Genomic DNA, 20,828 nt, shown 5'->3' on the forward strand with positions numbered 1-20,828 from the left:
CTATACCATCTATCCTCTTAATTCCAACTACATTTATTTTCTAAACTTTTATATTTATAAAATCCCAGACATAACTTCTAGAAACCCCCCACATGCATTTGTTGCAATTTATTTAACTTATTAAACTCACAGTTAGTAATGAAATTTTAATTAAAAACGAGTTTAATTTCTAACGTCCCTCCTTAAACTTGTTTTCATTATCACTCCAAGTAAGGCTTGTAGCTTGTAGAAGGTGTCATACTTTAGTGGTTTAGTGAAGATATTTGCAACATGATCATGTGATTTCACGAACTCAAGTTGAACTTCCTTTCTAGCAATACATTCTCGAATAAAATGATACCTTGTATTGATGTGCTTGCTTTGTTAGTGAAAGACCAGATTCTTTGCAAGAGTTAGTGTTGATTTATTGTTTACAAATATCTTTGTAGCTTCTTCTTGTAGCTTTTGCAACTCCTTCAACAAACTTCTAAGCCAAATTGCATTTGAAACACTAGAGGTAGCAGCAACATACTCAGCTTTACTTTTTAGAAGTCGATGTAAATATAGTATCACCCAAATAGAATACAAAACCACTGGTACTCTTTTTTTTATCATCCATGTCTCTAGCTCGATCACTGTCATTATAGCCAATAAGGTGAATTCTCTTCTCTATCTTCTCCTTTGGGATGGAATTGCAATAAATATCTTGTTGTGCGCTTGTTAGAGATTTCTCATTCTTCATGTAATTTGAATGTTCTTTGTCTTTGAAGATTTGTGGTGGAATTTTCTAGAGGCATTAAAGCTTAAATCCAATAAAACTTTGATGGAATAGAGTACTTGAAGTCTCTAGAGGCTTTGAGTTGACTCCAGTAGAACTTTGATAGTTGGAAGGATGATTTGGATGAATGTCCATCAAATTTGAATATCTAGATGTAGAAGTTCTTTAGGGCTTTGGAGCTTGATCTGATAGAGCTTCGAAACTTGAAATTATTGAAATTCTTGGAGGCTTCAAAACTCAATTTTAGTAGAACTTTAAGGCTTGGAGGGATTAATGTTCTTCGTATTCGAAGATTTTGATGTAGAAATTCTTTGTGGCATTGGAGTTGGAATTTGATGGACCTTCAGCAATTGAAATTCTTGAAGTTCTTACAAGCTTTAGAGATTGATTCTAGCAGAGTTTTGAGACTTATGAATGTCATCCTACAAGATCAATGGGAGTCTCTATTTATAAGAATTTTGAGAAGGTTTAATGGCATATGATTGACTCTGATTGATGACATGTTTCATAATTTAAATGGAGGGAGTTCTCAAAGAGACACATGGACATCGCCATTTGATTAGGCAAATTGTCTTAATTTAAAATAACACATGGTAGCATTTAATTAGACCACTCATGACACTTTAAGTGAAAATATTAACATGTGATCGGCATGTGATTGGCTTTCAGGTATACTTTGTAATTTTTATTCGATGACATTTGGAATATTTTATTGGTTTTGAATAATGATAGTGGGATCCACTAAGTAGTACGTGACACATTATAATTAACCATTTTGAACATATTATAGTGTATGTTTGACAATCGATTAAAAACTAGTTTTTTTTTTTATATTAAATTATGTATTTTTTTGCTGATTTTACACTACTTTTTATTTTAATTTTATTTCAAATAATCTTATTTTTAGTTTTTTGAAAATTAAGCTAGCTTTTAATTTTTTACCTCACTAAGTAAATAAGCTACATAAATAAGCAATTCTCAAGTATACATAAGATGGTACATGGGAATTTGCAATTGATTGAAAATTTCCCAATCCACAATGATGTAATATATACACCACTTTTTATTTGTCTCAATGGAATATTCTTGTTATCTAAATGTTTAGAGAGTGCTGTGGCCTGCGCTCAACTGAATTATGTTTCTGATTGGAAATTGAAACCATAAATATGTAAATGTCGGCTACCGTCAGTGTGTGATAGACTGATGTCTGATGGGTAGCTATCAAAAAAAACGACCTATACCTGCTTGGCTAAAGAGCTAGCTGCATTGCTCTTTTTTTTCTTTTTCTGTTTTTGGTGGTAAGGGAATGATTTTTAATTTTGTTTTAAAATTCTTTTCTAAAGTTGCGTTTGACTTTGATTAAAAATAGTTTTTTTTTTTTTTTTACAAGTTTAGCTTATTATTAGTTTATTACTACTATTTATGGTTTCATTGTACTGTTTCAACTAATTTTTTGTTTTATATATAATAGTTTCATTAAAAAGTTTTCAATTTTAGTTAAATAAATTATTTTTGTATTCTAAAAAAGGTTTTACTAACATATGTTTAAAGTGCATATGTTAACACTAACAAACCATTTTAGGAAATTTTTTATGAAAAAATAAAAAAAGTAACTAATTGATTGACAGCTTTTTATCTAATATTTCATAAAAAATTTGATATTACATGCGCTTAAGGGCATAAATTAACCGAAAACTTTAAAAAAAATCTATAATTTGATAAAGAAACAGAACGTGCAAAAAGTGAGATTGCATTGAGAAATAATTAATTAAAGCTGAGGAGGACCGTGCTGCCCCTTAACCTTTAAAACGCAAAAAGTTCATGTAGTTCTCCGAATCTAGGAGCACGATGCTCTAGGTGGATTGCGGTAATGGCGGGCAAATAGCATCGTATAAGTTATAACAATTAGTCAAACGTCTCCAAGATTTGTACAAAATATTTTATAAATTATAACCGTTAAGATGACAAGTAGTTAATAGTAATAATAAAATGAAAAAAAATTATATTTTTTCAAAATACAGAAAAATTATGCTTATTTTTCACATATTTATGGTGAATCTCATTATAAATTTAATGAGTGGATTTTACTATGAATATGAAAAGAGAAATCATTATTTTTTTGTGTTTCGAGAGTACCTAAGAATTACTTTAATAAAATGATGCCAATGATAAATTTAGATTAGAATCATTAAAAATTTATCAACTACTCAACTTTTATAAAAAAAAAATGTTATGAATCTATCCGGAGCAGTACTCGTCTTATAATAGTTAACAAACGCTAACATAATATCCCATAAAAAAAATTAAATAAAAAAACCCTAACGTAATAGCCATGTTTTCTGGACTCTTTCCCAAGCCAAGGCCACGTTAACCCTACTAAGACTCGCAAACGCGGTAATAGTTTTCAACAATTTCCTTATAAACTGTCAAAAGCTTGTAATATCACAGATGAGCATGTCTGTCACAATCGGTGGCATTTATAGCCCAAGCGCCAAGACATGGACTAACACTTGGGCTTTATGGCAATGCCGTTGCCTATAATGGGGAGCTCTCAATACACATGCAGTGCCATCTAATTAACTCACTGCAAGCAACAGACATGATTGCTCCAAACACCATTACAGCCATTACACAATCATGTTTGGAATTGCAGATCTTAAAAAGTATGATGAAATTTGAATATTAGATATCTCTATTATAAACATTAAAAAATAAATATCAATTAAGGTTGCGTTTGGTTGAATGTAAAATATTTTCTAAGTGTAAAATATTTTCAGGTGAAAATATTTTCCGAAAAGAAAAATATTTTTTTAGTGTTTGGTTGCATTTTGAAAATTGTATTAGAAAATATTTTCAGGTGTTTGGTAACATCCTGAAAAATACAAATTTTCTATTGGTTTCTCACATTTTCTCAACCATTTTCTCAGCTTCCAAATAAATTTATAATAGAAATTTGCAAGGTGTAAACTTTTTAAAGAAACAAAAATCAAAATAAAACTATTAAACTTTCAAACTCGGTCAAATAGAGAGGGGGAGGAGGAAAGAGTGAGAGATTGAGGGAAAGAGCGTGGTAGATCGAGAGAGGTTGAAATCGGGTCAAGGCTCTGATCTGTGTTTGGCGTTGACAACGAGCTTCAGTGGTGACGAGAACGAGATGACAAGGTTCCGATCTGTGTTTGGCGATGACTTTTCAATCTGTAAAACTTGATTTGAAGGTATGGGTTGGTTCGAACGAGGGATGGGTCGATGGAGGTAGGTCGGTGAAGACGAGGATGAGGGATGGGTCGGCGGAGGACAAGGACAAGGGATGGGTCAGCGGAGTGGCTTGCATGCGACAGCGGGGCCGTGTGTCGAGGGGTGGTTCTGGGCATCACCAGCAAGGATGGGTTTGAACAAGGACGGCGATCTTACCAACGAGGATGTGCTTAGGTTCTTCAGGTGGAGTGTGCTTGAGCTCTCTCTCTTCGGGTGTGTATTTTCCGAAAATTCGTTGAAGGTAAAATAAGAATGGAAATGGTTTTACAGGTGAGAGGGGTTATTTTACGGTCAACATGTATTTGAATTTCCGATTGATTGAATTTTCTGTAGCTACTAAACACACAAAAGGTTGTAAAACCATTTCCTAAAAGTGTTTTCACCTGAAACAAACACAGCGTAAAGTACAAGCCTTTTAGTTATAAATGTTATAAAGTGCAACGATTAAAAACCTTGGGAAGAGTCACACTTTGTGACAATTTAATATAATCCTATATGAGACCATCATCATATTTAAAAACTGTGAGCAATTTTATATTAACTTGTCGTTTTTGTCACTGCTACCATTAATCACACCACTTACACATAAATACTCCCAACAAAGGCCTTAGTTACATGGTTAAAAACCAAGCGGAATGGAGCTAACTCGTTCCGAGGCTTATAAATTTTCCTTTTCATTTCCTGGAGCTTGTTCCCATCCTTCGCTTCAGGGCCTGTCCCTCGGTGTGGTCAGTACTTCGTACTGTTGGGTAGCGAAGCTTACACTTGTTCACTAATTATGACGGTTCGCCAGGGCCTCTTTCCTCCTCCCTTTTCTGCTCACTCGTAGGGGTCCGGACCCCCACAAAGGGGGAGGGAGTCTACTGAACATCTCAGCCATTGGCGGGAATTTCGCCCGCATCCGATCCCTGGCTAAGATTCTTGGCCTCCCTGCAGCTATGCTTTGGGTCCATTATCTTGCCCATACACTTCGCACTTACTACTACTGAGTACTAATATGTGAATCTCATGAAGCAAGACGTACGTGAGCATATAAATTTATACATGAATTAGTGGTTGAAGTGTATTAACTTTCTCACTATCTCATGCAAATAAGGTAACAAGGCTTCCTTTCAAAAAAAGAGAGAAGGAGACGGTAACAATACTTATAGCTGAGCAGTAGGAGAGTAGCATGGGGATGTTCGATCTCATCTACAAAGCATGGCTTCCGTGTTGGAAGTGGTAAACCAAAAGGTGCCTTTTGATGTTCCATAACAATTTGTGTCTCTTGTTTTTCCATAACTGTTTGTGTCTATTGTCATTGCATAACATTTGTGTCTTTGAGTTTTCTACATTTCTAAAATTTTCTATTATGAAATGGAGAGTCATTACATTAATGACAGCTCTTGTAACTTCACCCCCTAAAATGAGGTAGCAGTGTGGTGTGAAAGTGTTCAAGAGAAAAAGTTGTAGAGAGTGCTCAAGGTAGTATCTTGATCTCTTTATTTGTGAGTTTGAAATTTTGTCTATAAAATTTTCATTTCCTTTCTTTCTTATGAATATTTTGTTAAACTTTTTGTCGAGGCTTTGTAAAGCCAACATTCCGCACGACCTCATAACCAACTAGTAAATGAGACAAAATCTCCTCTTGATTCAATTTAGGTTTGCTTAGAGAAAACAAAAACAAGGGATGCTATAGATTAAAACACTCAGAGATCTCAAAGTTGGTGTTTTGTTGACAATTGAGCATTTGTGCTTATAAGGCCTAACAACTAGACATGCCTAGAAAATACTCATCTAGACTCTTATATGAGTTGCGACCCATGCTCGCCAACTTTTCCCACTTATTTGAGGGCTTCAGTTAGTACCAATCATGTTTGGTTTTATTTAAAGTAAAAGTATTATTTTAAGGTCATTGTCAATTTGATCATTATAATTTAGTAGTAGTAAATTTGATATACGTTATACTCAACTTGCTATTAATTTATATAATAAGACTATTATGAATCTCATGCATAAAACTAACCTAACAAGACTATTAGAAAAATCTAGTTTTTTTCTATGATAATATCAAACAAAAGAAGAAGAAATTAGAAATTAACCTAATTTTTCTTACCTGCCATATTATAGTGGGGTTTAAAAACAGAAGTTAAATTTCAAATAACCCTTTTTTTTTGGTGCTCCTGAAAAAAAGAGGGAAGAATATTGAAAGTAGTATTTGGACCAAAAAAATCACTGAGGGTCTATTTGAGACCCACTTATTTTGCTGAAACTGAAAATTTTTTGTTGAAAGTACTGTAAATAAAAGTAAAAATTAGCTAAAAAAGTATAGTGGGACCCATGAATAGTATCAAAAAGTGCAATGGGGTCCATGAATAGTAGCAAAAATAAGCTAAATAGTAAAATAAATTGGCAACTTTAATCAATGCCAAATGCAAACTAAAAGAAACTTAGTATGCGTTTGGGTTAGGATTAAAAATTAAAATTATTTAACTATTTAGTTCATTTTTGCTATTATTCATGAGTCCTATTGCACTTTTTTGCACTATTCATGAGTCTCACTATACTATTCGCTTATTTTGCAGGAACTGAAAAATTATTACTGAAAGTACTGTAGATAAATGTAAAAGTTAGTTGAAATAGTATAGTAGGGCCTATGAATAATGCCAAAAAGTACAGTAGGGTCATGAATAGTAGTAAAAATAAGTTAAATAGTAAAATAAGTTGACAAAAAATAAACTAGTCAAACAAACACTTAAAAAAAACATTGATGAGAGAGAGAATGAGAGAAGAATCAAAAGACAAAATGAAATGAGTTGAGTCGTACGGTCTTTTTATTTTTTTGGTAATAAGAATCGTACCGTCAGTGCATACGTATAGTATTTAACTATTTATCTTAAAAAAAAAAAAAAAAAAAAAAAAACAGAAGAAGAAGTAACAGAGTAACTACAAAATTAAAATCATGAAATGGGAAATCCTAAAAAAAGCAATAAACGAGTAGTAAATAAGGCAAGTATTAGAGGGGTGGGAGACATGACGCGTACGAGGGTACAAACATGTCACGATTTCTCATTTCTGTCGGCATGGCAATCCTCAACATATAATTTTTTTTTTTTTTCCTGAATATCCTCAACATATAAAATAATGCTTAGAAATAAAACTTTTTAACGTTTCCCTGTTATATATATAAGTTAAAATATTATTTTAATCTTTAAACTATATTAAAAAGTTGTTTTTTATTTTTAAATTTAAAAAGATTTTATTTTTCATTCTGAAATTATTAAAATGTTCTTTTTGTCCTAAAATTATTAAAAATACTTCAGTTTTTGTCATTAAACTTCAAAAAGTTTTTCTTTTTTTATTCTAAACTATTGAAAATTTTTTTCCTCTATTTTTGATTCTAAACTATTGAAAAATATTCTTTATAAAGTTTAGAAAATTTGCATTAATTGTGCAAAAATTTATGTTATTTTAACATAAGAACCTACATTTTCTATTTTATTTGTTCACTTTTCAAAATACCTATATCAGATTATTTATTTTACAATATTTTTAATTAAAATATCAATTATTCTTGATTTTTAATATCAATTATTCTTGATTTTTTACAATATTTTTAATTAAAATATCTATTTGTTCACTTTTCAAAATAGCATCAACTCTTTTTCTTCATCCTTGAAATATGTAAAAAAAATGCAAAATAAATAGTGATAGTATAAATTTACATAGTTTCTATAGTAATCATGTATTTTTACATAACGTTGCATGAACCGATATTGGTGAATTTTGGGGACGAAAAATAAATTTTTAGTAAAGTTTGAGGAATGAAAAACAAAAATTTGATAAAATTTGCGGATCAAAATAATATTTTACCTTTATATATATATATATTGAGATAAAAATTCAACTCTAATATAATCTAAGTGTATGGTTATGAATCTCCTTTTTGAAAACTTGAATTCCAGTCTTTATCCTCTACCGCACAAAAACTTGTACGTATAGATTGACTATCACACACTAAAGTGTCCATTTAGGAACAACCTATTTAATTTTTTATTAAATTTTTTTGCTAAAAATGTGCTAATATTATAAGCTAGTGCCAAACATAGGTAATATTTAAATTAATGATTGAGTATAGTTTTTTTTTTTTTTGCTAAGCAATTGAGTATAGGTTATATATATATATATATATATATATATATATATATGCCTAGAATGCCCCACAAATGTTCATTAGATTCCCTTTACCAAAATTTCACCATATATGACCAAATTCTGAAATTGCAGACAGCCCCTTTGCTCGGCCATAAATGGAATCTTAATTTTCTTGAACTTATGGTAATGGTCCCCCCCAAAATATAAACCTAGTTCATTCTGTCTCAGTCACTTTCTCTCTCTCTCTCTCTCTCTAAAAGCTATTGGTCTCTGTCATTCCCTCTTTCTCTCTCTTCAAACCATTGGTGGCTTCATTTCTGGTTTTGTGGGAGATGACAACAGCAGCATTAAAAACGACAATAACTTTGAAACAAAGAAAGGCAAAAGATGAAAATAGGAAATCTGGCCAATCCCTTTATCTCCCACCATCCGTTGCAATTAATTTGCGAACTCAATGAGCTTGGATGTACTATATGGCTAAGGTAGGGTTCACTGTTCTTCTTCTTCCTAAAATCTTCTTTACCGTACACATTCACAGTGCTTTTAACACTTCTTCTTACTTTCTTCTTCGTGGGTTGGTTTTACTCTTTTAGATTCTTGGCTAAATTTGTAGTGTTATTCTACTAACAAATAACATCATTAATTAGACTTGCATTGTGAGTGCATGATGAAAGTTCAAACAGTGCAATTTGTAAATTGAGATTGTCAAGTAGTCCTGATTAAGAAGAAAGAAACAAATTATTCTGCTCTATATAAAATATATAACAATACAATGATAACAACAATAACAATAACCAAGCCTTACTCTCAAAATTTTAAGGTCGATTATGGATTCTCAATAGACTAGTTAGCGTCAACAACATGTATTCTTTTTTATTATTCTATTCTATTTGAAGTCATACTATCTATTACTTCCTTAATTGACATATTCATTTTTACCACTCTTATTAACGATTTTTTTTTTTGTTTTCTATATCTTTTTTCATCCACTCAACTTATATCAACTTACTTCTTCTCACTGGAGCATTAATCATTTTTCTTTGAATATGACCAAATCATCTATACTCTCTCTCATCTTTTCAACAATAGGGGCCACACTTATTTTTAATAAAATTTCCTCATTTCAAATTCTATATTTCCTTGTATTTGGACATATCCATCCTAATATTCTTATTTCAATTACACCCATTTTATAAATATATTACTTTTTAACAACCCAACATGCAATACTATAGAGTATAGCTAGTGTCATAGTTGAATAAATTATTATAGCAAATGAGCAATATTACAGTTTTGAAATGTGTCCAATAGTACATAAAGAATAGAAAACTTTTAAATTATGTGTTTAGAATTTGATTGCCCTTTTTGGGAGAGACTTGTTTTGGAATTTGTTGTTGTTTGTTGTAGGTTTCTTGTTTTTGTTTGGGAGAGACATCGGTAAGCATACCAGGTTCGATGACTTTAGGAGGAAGAGATGTGGGTCCTCGGCACAGTGATGTGGAATTTAATTTGGGAGAGACAAATCCGGTTGGAATTAAAAGGAATTTTTAGTTGAATTTCAAATCAAAGGTGAATGATTCTGTTTATGGAAAAGAATTTGAACTAAGGAATTCTCACTAGATAGGAGAAGGCTTGACCATAGAGGTGAATGAGGAAGGTAAAAGGCATGTAACATGGAATTCTTATAAAGGTGGACTGGGGACTTCTGAATGGGTCACAAGGAGTCAGAGGGAGCACGTGGTGGGTCCTCCTAATGGGTCACGGGTGCATAAAATTCCTGTGATAGGCTTAGCCTAATTTAGGGGTGTTGCAAGGATTTCTAATAAAGGAGGTTGGAGGAATTCTAAATGGGTCATTAGGAGTCAGAGGAAGTTTGTGGGGGGTCCCTCCAATGGGTCACGGGGTCAAAGTTTGTGTCCCACGTTGGCCCAAACTAGTTTGGGCTTTTTTCAGTCAAATGAAGCTTGCTTCTCGAGCCCAAGTATTCATGAAATGGGCGAGCCCTCTTCTTTGACTAGCCCAACACCCCTGGCCTACTCGGTGATACCTTTAATATCTCCTTCAGACAAGCCCGAGTCATTGAGGCTCGTTAGTTGTAGCGGGTCTGATGGTATCAACTCTAATAGCCTCATGGTGGCTGGGATTGAAGCTGGGTTCAACTTAAATGGTCTCACGATGAGGCCAATGGTGGGTATTAGCAGCTGTCTTGATAGGATAAACTCTGACAGCATCGCGGTGGATGGGTTGGAGTTTGGAACAAGCTCTGACGGTCTGGAGGTGGCTCCAATGGAGATTAATAGCTTTTTCTCTACTAGGTTTAACTCTAACGGTCACGAGGTGGCTCAGATGGATTTATATGGTACCTCTCCTGATGGGTTCAACTTCGATGACTTCACGATGGTTCTGGGAAAGACCGACATGGTAATTTCGCAACTCTCGAAGGGTATTTTTTTGGCAGATATCCTTAAGAGACTATCGGTTATGGGTTTTGTGAATTTTGGTGTCAATAGAGTGGATAATGTTGGAAGTGAGTGTAGTGTGCTATTGTTTCAAGGGGCGAACAACAAGGGCACCAGGTTGTTAGATATGGGTGAGATTAGCCAACCCAATTTAGCGTTGATGGAACCAAAGTCAGATTGTGGCCTAACTATTTTGGGTGAGGAGGAGAGTTTGGCAAATTGTAATCCGCTGTTGACTGTTATCCCTCCGGGGATGGCTTTGTCAATGGAAGTGCACAACAATTCTGAGGTGTTAGATATTGGTGGCACGCTGGATGTCTCTAAATGAGTGAAGAACAGAATCCCAGGTTTTAGTAGAGTGATTGTGCTTTCTGTTAATCATCATGAAAAGTTATGTATTGCTTATCTTCAAAGGCTAGAAAGGGAGATGGTGGTCATTAACCAGCAGCGGAAGAAAGCAGCTGCTAACTAAAAAGTAGCATCCTCCATGGGTAAAGGGAAAAGAGAGTTGAGGGATTTAATCACAATGGTTAACTATAATGGGAGATAGTGTGTTGGAAGTGTGGTAGTGACATTGCGGGGCCATAAAAGTCTTTATGAAGCTGAAAATGGTTTCATGGAATGTTAGAGGTTTGAATGACTCCCAGAAACGTCTGCTAGTGAGAAACTTGTTATGGGAGTGGCAGTGTGATGTTGTATGCCTGCAAAAAACAAAACTTGCCAGTATAAATAGACAACTGGTTTACAGCATTTGGGGCTGTCTGTATGTGGATTGGGTGGCTCTTGATGCTAATCAGACGGCTGGTGGGGTCTTGATTATGTGGGATAAGAGGGTTTTAGAATAGTTGGAGGTTTTGGTGGGCTTATTTTCGGTGTCGGTTTAGTAGAAAGGTGTGGAGGACAGTTTTATTTGGGCATGCTCAGGGGTGTATGGCCTGAACAATAATAATTTGAGGGGTGATTTGTGGGATGAGTTGGTTGCTATTCAGCATTATTGGAATATTTCATGGTGTTGTTTTGGGGATTTTAACGTTGTTTGTTTTCCTAGTGAACGAAGGGGTGGGTCTAGGCTTACTCCAACTATGGAAAAGTTTTCTGAATTTATTGAAGATTTAAACTTGATAGATTTGTCGTTGGAGGAAGGGAATTTTACATGGTCTAGTGGTACTGAACAGTCATCCATGTCTAGGATCGATAGGGTTCTAGTGTCATAGGATTGGGAGCAACACTTTCTAGATGTGATCCAACGGATTCTACCATGACCTGTTTCAGATCATTTCCCAATTCTTTTGGATGCAGGGGGTATGGCGAGGGGGAAAAACCCCTTCCGGTTTGAGAATATGTGGCTGAAATTGGATGGGTTTGTGGATAGTGTAGATTCATGGTGGAATCACCATTCTTTTTCGGGTACTCCTAGTTATGTGTTTGCTAAAAAATTGAAAGCTTTGAAAGAAAACATTATTCAGTGGAATCGCCAAGAGTTTGGCAATGTTGGGCGCAGGAAGAAAGAATTATTAGGGGCTTTATAGTTACCAGACGCTAAGGAAAGGGTTCTTGGACTCACTAAGACGGAGAGAAATGAGAAGTTTGAAGTGAGATCGCAAGTAGAGCATCTTCTTTCTCTAAAGGAGATTTCATTGAGACAAAAATCAAGGATGCTATGCATTAAGGAGGGAGATAATAATACAAAGTTCTTCCACAAGATGGCCAATTATCATAGAAGGTATAACCATCTAAGTGTCTTAGAAGTGGATGGGGTGATTTATGAGGATGAAGCGGAAGTTGCTGCTCAGGTAGTTCAATTTTATAAATCCCTTTATCAAGAGTTTGAGGAGTGGAGAAATTTTGTGGAAGGATTGGAGTTTGATCAAATAGGGAAGGTGGAGAGGGGCTGGTTAGAGAGGAGTTTTGAGAAGGATGAGATTCTATTAGTGGTCAGAGATATGGAAAGGGATAAAGCTCCAAGTCCAAATGGCTTTTCTATGGCCTTTTTCCATCATCGATGGAGAGTTGTAGAAAGAGATGTTTTAGCGATCTTTGAAGAGTTCTATCAACACTGTAAGTTCGAGAAATTTCTTAATGCTACCTTTATAGCTTTGATTCCTAAGAAGAATGATGCCTCAAACATTCGTGATTTCAGACCTATCACTTTAGTGGGGAGTTTATATAAAATCTTGGCCAAGGTTCTGGCAAATAGATTGAAAGTGGTATTAGATCAACTAATATCTGAATCTCAGAATAGTTTCGTGGGAGGTAGGCAGATCCTCAATTCAGTTCTCATTGCCAATGAGTGTGTTGATAGCAGAACGAAGAGTAAGATTGCGGGGGTGATTTGTAAATTAGATATTGAGAAAGTTTATGACAATGTGAATTGGGAGGCACTTTTGAAGTTGTTGAAGAAAATAGGCTTTGGGGAGAAATGGCGTAGCTAGATTCGAACCTGTATCTCTACAGTGCAGTTTTCTGTGTTGGTCAATGGGTCCCCAGCTGACTTCTTTGGTAGCTCTAGAGGTTTGAGACAAGGGATCCATTGTCTCCCTTACTATTTTAAGTTATGATGGAGGTGTTTAGTAGGATAATGAAGAGTATGGAGGGGCCAGGTTTACTTAGTGGCTTTAGGGCGGATGGTAGGAGGGGTAGAGGGGAATGTGTTTTACATCTGCTATTTGCGGATGATACTATCTTGTTTTGTGATGCAGAGGTGGAGCAAGTCCTTCATGTTCAACTACTATTGCTTTGTTTTCAGGCTGTGACTGGCCTGAAGGTTAACGCAGCTAAAAGCGAAATGGTGCCTATAAGGGAGGTAAATAAAGCGCATGCTTTGGCAGAGATTTTGGGTTGTAGAGTTGGGGCCTTGCCAATGACTTATCTTGGTATGCCGTTGGGGGCGTCCCATAAGTCCCTTTATTTGGAATCCTATTCTAGAAAAAATTGAATGGAAGCTAGCAGGGTGGAAGAAATTGTATTTATCGAAAGGTGGTAGGCTGACATTGCTTAAAAGCACATTATCTAGCCTCCCCACTTATTTTTTTTTATCTCTTTTCACCATCCCTACACATGTGGCAAACAAAATTAAGAAGTTGCAAAGGGACTTCCTGTGGGGAGACCCTAAGACACATTTACTGGTTTGGGATAAAGTGTGCATGTCTATGGCTAAAGGAGGCTTGGGTATTAGGAAATTGACCATTTTCAATAAAGCATTACTAGAAAAGTGGCTTTGGCATTTTGGGGTTGAGGAGAATAGGTTTTGGGTATTAGGAAATTGTTTATTCCCTCAATGTTTGTAAAACTTCATCACAAAACTTGTGGAATGAGAGTCAGTTCTTATCATCATGGTTAAAACACTTAATGGCTTGGATGTTGTGTATTAAGAGACTTCTTAAAATTTTTGTGGCATCCCTCCGCTTCTTTAGGTAATTATTCATAACTTTTGCTTAAATTGTCCTTTCTGGTTTTCAATTCATCAAATCACCTTATTATGTCTTCTCTCTCTCTTAGTTCCAATTTTTTTCATTTTTTTCTCTCCTTGCAGATATGGCTATTTTGAGAAATTGATGTTGATTAAGCCAATAGTCCTTTCTGAAAGCTCAATTAGTGTGAAACACTAATGCTTGTTTAGACCCCCAATTTTAAAAATTACAATTTAATTGTTTTTACTCTAACTTATCTAAGTGCGGAACAAGAGTAAATGAAACGCAATAAACCGGAATTACCCTAGTGCATAAACATAAACAATAAACAATAAATGTAAAGCAGAAGAATAAAGAAAGAGAGATGCAAACAAAAAATAACACCAAGATGTGTTATTGAAGAAGAAATCGAAGAACTCAGCGAAAAATCTCTCTGCGACCCTCCAAGTCGAAATCGATCCACTAGTGAATAAGTTAGAGTACACGAATAACAAAAGACCCTCCAAACCTAGTCTACCCAATGTACTTGAGCCCTTCAAGCTCCTGTTACCAACGGACTTCTCGAAGTCTTGTCTTCACTAGCTTTCCGGATCCCGCAATACCGCCCGATTGCATCTGCCAAACCTCACTGGCTTCTTTTGGCAAATCTCAAAGGCTTCCCTAGCTCCAAAACACTCTCTACACTCTGAATAGGTGTGGGTTGTGTTTGGGTACAGATCTCCTCTCAAGGTATGACAATGGGAGAAGGAAAGGAGAAGAGACTACAGGGATTTCTCATAAAGGATGAGTAGTTCTCTCTCTCTAAAAGGTGGGTGTGTTGTAGAAACCTCTCTAGGATTTTATCTCAATAGCCTTCTTTATTTTTGTGGGTAATAAGGGTATATAGAGTATGGGTGAAGGGTAAGAAAGTCACACTTAAAATCCTCTAGGTAGAGAGTTTCGCGAGTATCTTGCGAGATGGACTGTCTCGCAAAGTACTCGCGAAATGCAGCCTAGAACTTGACTCTTCAACTTCCAGTATGTGCTTCTCTCGTGACCTTTTCGCGGAAACCTTTACTTGCAAACTTCTTGTAAGCTAGTCGCGAAATTTCACTGATCTTCATTGCATGTTTGATTCTTCACCAACTTAATACTTAACCCAATACAATAAAATCCCACAAAATACAAGGAAATAAATTAATGCAATTACAACCTTTTTTGTCATGGAATAAAGCCAACATAAAACATAGTTGTAAATCACAACTTTACACTTTCTATTGGATCAATAAGGCACTAATGATCATTGTAAGTGTGACTTGGTGGATCCGGGTTTGGAGCCAAGATTCATGAGAGGGTTCTTTTGGAATTGGGAGTTAAGGATGTATGGTAGATAGTGTGTTGGTGTGGTATCACCACCATGGTGGAATGGAACTTTAAGAGGATGTGTCATTTTGGTTGATCTTCATCATTGCAAAATTAATGGATTGACCTGCCAACTAAGGAACTCAAAGCTTGAGTGGAGCTAGAGTCTGTAACCTAACACCATCAAGAGTTTCAATATGCAAGTGTGTGTGTGCAAAAGGAAGAAAGTCGCTTAAGGAGGGCCTTATTAATTAGATTATGACCATAGAATAATAGAGTCTCACTCTCTATCTTCAACAAAGTTGTCACTATGAGCGGCCTCAATGTTGCAAATGATTGCAACTTGGTATGGAGCACCTTAGATATGGGTTGGGAGTACGACACCAAGCAAGTGGATCATGCAAAGAAAATGGTAGTCGCCACCTAGTTTAAGTCCAAGAACCAATCATGACCCCTATATAGGCTCCCAATGAATCAAGCATTGAGTTTGAAGTTAGAGAATGGGCTTAAGAATGTGCCAGGCACCTAAGCTTGACCATCGAGGTAGTTGAGCTCCACTTACATATTCAATGACTTCATTTTAAGAAGGACCCCTCTAATGGACCTATCCTAATCATACAACAACTCTCTCTCTCTCTCTCTCTCTCTCACACACACACACACACACACACACACACACACACACACACACATATCAATTAGAATTATGAAAACCAATTAAGCATGTTCTTCAACTAATCCTAATGACATCTCTATTCAATTCAATCTTCCCAACGTGTTTCTAATTAATCATGTTGGGTTATAGATTAACCTTTGTTAATTAATTCAATTACCCTGGTTGATTAATTATGTCAAATTACATGCAAATCGTGAAGGCATGAACAAATCACCAAATAATCTAGAGTATAGCGGAAATTAAATTGACACAGTGATTTGTTGACTAATGGGGAAAACCTCTCACAAGACAAAAACTCCATCGGGTGATTTTCAAGTCACCACTCCCAAGAATCACTAATGAAAATCAAGAAATTACAAGTACAAGGAATCTTACCCCAAACCTGGTCTATCCCAAAATACTAACCTACAGTTGAATCATTACGCCAATCCTCAATTGGTCTTGAATTTGTAGAGACTTCTTCTCTTTGCACGAATCTCAGTACATGACTAACTCTTTTGCATAGGTCCTAGTATGTGACTAACTTCATAGCAACCCTTTTGAATGTTGCAGTTGATTTGCAGCAACTTCACATAAAAACACCAATAAGATCTTCAATTGTTGGTGCTAGAGACTTTGCTTGGTATAGAACCTAAAGACACATAAGAATTGCAACAAGATCTCTTTCTTTTGTTGGAAGATCTAGGATTTCAAAAAGAAAACCTTATGAAACTCTTTAGGGTTAGGGTTTTCTTTCTCTACCACCTTACTTATATAGGAGCTTAATGGGCCTTTTAAATGGGCTCTCTTATTCCTATTAGGTTTAGATAATCTCTCCTATTCCAATTAGGTTTGCTCTCTTATTCCTATTAGGTTTACACAAACCCATAAACAATAGCCAATTAGAATCCAAACATATAGGCTATATTTTGAAATTCGTCAGCTTGATAGATCGAGGTATTGAGCTTCATTAAATCTCGATAGATCAACAAGTATCAAGAAGGTATTAAGATCTGCAGATTCATCTTTCTTGACTTAGGTATCTCCAATTACACGCAAAGTGTGTTTTGTCATAGGATATGCCAATTACATAAAAATATAACCCTAACAAATCAAACATCCTAATCATGTTACTAAAGAATTATTGAACCCTAGGCATATTACTAGCATTTTATTGAAAGTTAACAATCAAACAAATAGCAAACATGGAAAACAAATATGGAAATATAGGTTTCTCGTTGAGGCTATGTGCATATGACCAATGTTGATTATGCAGGTTCCTCATGATTCATATTGTTAGGACATATGTGTTTCACATATTAAGAACATATGTCATTATTTTATGTAATTAGCTTATTCTTTAACAAAACGCACTTTACTTGTATTTGGGTAGATTTATGATGTGTTTAAATACTTCAAGAAACAATGTTTCAAGATCAAGTTTAAAGCCTTCAAGTCTATCCAAGGAAACAAGCTGAAAGTGCAGAACTAAAGCTCGACAGCTAGCATGTGTTGAGGTTTAAGGAAGCTGTTCAGCCCGTGTGCTCGACAGCTGCTCGACACCTCCTATTTGTCGAGGTTTAAGAATTTCAGAATTCTAATATGATTTTCTTGAAATCCGTGAATGTGTCTTTGCGCCATCTTTTCTCCTAACCCTAGACATATAAAAGGATTGTTTTAAGGGTTGTCAAACAGTTCATAAGTTGCACAAGCATTGAGCAAACTCTGTTCAAGCAAATTGTGACCGAAGACGAAGTTCATGCCCTAGTTCATCTCTTTCTCTTGAAGAAGTTGCTGTGTATGTACACCGTAGGGTTTTGTGACCAAGTATCTTCTTGATCTTCATCGTGTGGATGAACTGAAGAACTTTATAGCCAACAACCTTCTTAGTTGGTAATTGAAATCGCGTACTAAGATCCGCGCAATTGGTTAGTCACGTACTTGGGAGCCGTGCATCAAAAGGAGGAACTGTCACTATAGAACAAGTCCAATTGGGTATAGGGGTAAGGGTTCAACTGTAAGTTGGTAAGGTACTTGAGATTCCTTTACTTGTAACCGCTTGTTGTGATAATACTGGAGTTTCGGGAGTGGTAATCTGAAAATCACCCGGTGGGGTTTTTGCCGTTAGGTTTTCCCCATTCGTAAACAAATCACCGTGTTATTTATTTTTCGCTGCATAATTAGTTTATTGGTGATTTGTTTGTACTATCACGCATTCGCATGTTAATTTGATTAATTAATAAACTTGACTAATTAATCAATTAATTCATCACAAGGGGTCAATTCGTTTTTAGCCTATCACATATGTATGATTAAGTCTGTGTGCACACCCTGAGGTAGAAACCATTCTCTATACTTAGTATCCGTTTGGATACTGAGTTTCATGTTTGTGTTTTGCATTTCACGCTTTTATTTTTTTTAATATTATTGAGAAGCGCGTTTCAGTGCTTCCTAGTGGGTTCTGTGAACTGTTCACAGGACCCACAAACCTCTTTTTTCAACAAAACTTTCATTAAAAATGGGTCTCACGGTACTATTCACACATTTAAAAATTATTTTACTACAGTGTTTTCAGTTTCCAGTTTTCAGCAAAATAAGCGGTATCCAAACACACCCATAATCTCACCTACCTAGAAAGCAAATAAATTAAACTACTAAATAAATAATATACTTAAATTAATAGAAAAATTAAAAAAAGAAAAGAAAAGAGAGCACCTACGTACTAGGTAAGAAGTCAAAGCTTGGTTTTGACATTTCCTATCATCGATGGTGTACCAATTTGGCCAAACATAAAAAGAGATTAGTAAACCTTATAATTGAACCACCAAATACCTAGGAGAAGCCTTGGCCAAGCAAAAATGAAATGAACTTAAAGAATTTTGAGAAGAACTCCCTCTAGAATCATTTTTTAGCGATTCTAGTTCATATTTCTTGGGAATACTTTCATGTGTTTTGAAAATTGTGTTCGTGGGGGCTATTTATAACTGAAATTTGTTGTGTATAACCATTTCCTACCAATGTGGGATCAGTTTTGGGTCCTATTTTTCAAGAAATTGTTTTCATAAGTAGTTCCACGAACTTAGGCCTGCTTATGTAGGCTTCATACCCTGTTCACACAGCCTTGAGGTTGCACATGGATATATCAATACCTACGGCGCAAAGCTAGGGTTTTTGCTAGTTTTTTTTTTTTTAATAAATAATTTGAGTTCTCTTGCTTCTTACTTGACTGTAGCCTCTTGGCAATAGATCCCTAAAATTTTGTAATTGGGAAATGAGGCCTTAAGTTTTATGAGGTACAAAATGGGGTGGATAATCTCCCAATGGAACATCCAAAAATATAGTGAGAGAAGACATAGAGGAAAGATATCCCGTTAAAGAAGAGTGTGCTATTTAATTATTAAGTTGGGTGAATGATTATCAAAAGAAGGAGGAAATTTTTTTTCTTAGTGATTAGGAAAATATTACTATTTAGTTAATCCAAGGATATTAAATTAGAGATATAATTGTCATTTAAAAAATATATATATTTTCCCAAATTTTGGGAACATGGATACCCATATTTTAAAAAAGGGAATCCAAATTCCCTTAAAATTGAGGTAGGCATCGAAATACCTTTGTTATTTGGACTCCTTTAAGTATTTGAACTCAAACATGGAAATGCTCATTAATCCTCTAATCAAACGATAAATAAGTGTTTTCACCTTGCAAGGTTTTTTATATGTATTTTTCTTTAATACTTGAAGTTTATAAGACATTTTTTAAGAAAGATTGTGAAACATTTACTAGTGAAATTATTCAGTGTACCTAGTGCACCGGTATCTTATGCGCCTAGCGTATAAGAGATCTTTCCATACCTAGTATACTATATTTCTCTCTCACATTAATGTGGATCCTATTTATGGATCCTACATTTATGTAAAAGTGAGGCGTAGTGCAATGAGTATATAGAATAATTTCTCCATCCACATGTTGGTTCCAACCCTTTTAATTATTCTCTTCATTTCACAAAGACGGATTATTATGCTTAATTTGTTGTTTGGTTTTGCTTACAACAAGTGGAGGAAGGGGAGTTTGAATCCAAGTGCCCTTTATAAGAGAGTTGGATAATACAACTAAGCACAAGGCTCGGGTGTATATCGAAATGGTTAAACCTTCTTAGTGTGCGTTTGGCTCCAGCTTAAAAAAACCAACTTATTTTACTATTAAGCTTATTTTTGCTACTATTCATGGGCCCTATTGCACTTTTTAGTACTATTTATAGGTCACATTGTACTATTTTAGCTAACTTTTACCTTTATGTACAGTACTTTCAGTAAAAAGTTTTCAGTTTCAGCAAAATAAACGAATCTCAAATAGACTCTTAATAAGAAAAAAAAAAAGGTAAATAAGTAAAATTAAATTACCTTGGTTTAATTATTAAATTTTTTTTTTTTTAAATTTTTGGAGGAGTTTTAGAAAGACTAGATCAATAATATCTAGGTTTATCAAACTAACGTACTTTTACTAAGACTTGTAACACTATATTTTAGAATTTGTCAAAGAACGAAATAGGGAATTAATGAATATATAAATAAAACTTATTTTTTTTCTTATATCTAAAAGCGCCAATGTCCTTATAGTGTTTTCGTACTGTTCATACAACGTTTTTCACTGTTCATCTACAGTGCCCTTTTGGTGAGGCACTTTGTCTTTTTCTTTTTTTTTTTGAACATTAGCTACAGTACCAAGCGGCACTATAGCTACAATTTTTTTTTTTTTAATTCTTCCGTTTGTACTTTTTTTCTTTATATATATATATATATATATATATATATATA

At 34.8% G+C, this 20,828-nt stretch overlaps 2 protein-coding genes across 3 annotated transcripts in view; both read left to right on the plus strand.

Annotated features, from left to right (window-relative positions):
• Positions 1–20,828, plus strand: part of LOC126705329 (MADS-box protein SVP-like) — a 151,523-nt gene that overhangs the window by 95,432 nt on the left and 35,263 nt on the right. The window contains exon 14 of one of the 2 annotated variants that reach the window (XR_007648243.1): positions 429–1,366. The exons of the other annotated variant lie outside the window; for it this stretch is intronic. The gene's annotated coding sequence lies outside the window, so the exon portion shown is untranslated. Of the gene's footprint in view, positions 1–428; positions 1,367–20,828 lie in introns of those variants that run through there. 2 annotated transcript variants of the gene reach the window in all.
• LOC126705325 (MADS-box protein SVP-like) overlaps positions 1–20,828 on the plus strand; it is a 95,216-nt gene that overhangs the window by 23,917 nt on the left and 50,471 nt on the right. The window lies entirely within an intron of this gene.

This window comes from Quercus robur, chromosome 11 (genome assembly GCF_932294415.1).
Source record: "Quercus robur chromosome 11, dhQueRobu3.1, whole genome shotgun sequence".
Lineage (NCBI taxonomy): Eukaryota > Viridiplantae > Streptophyta > Magnoliopsida > Fagales > Fagaceae > Quercus > Quercus robur.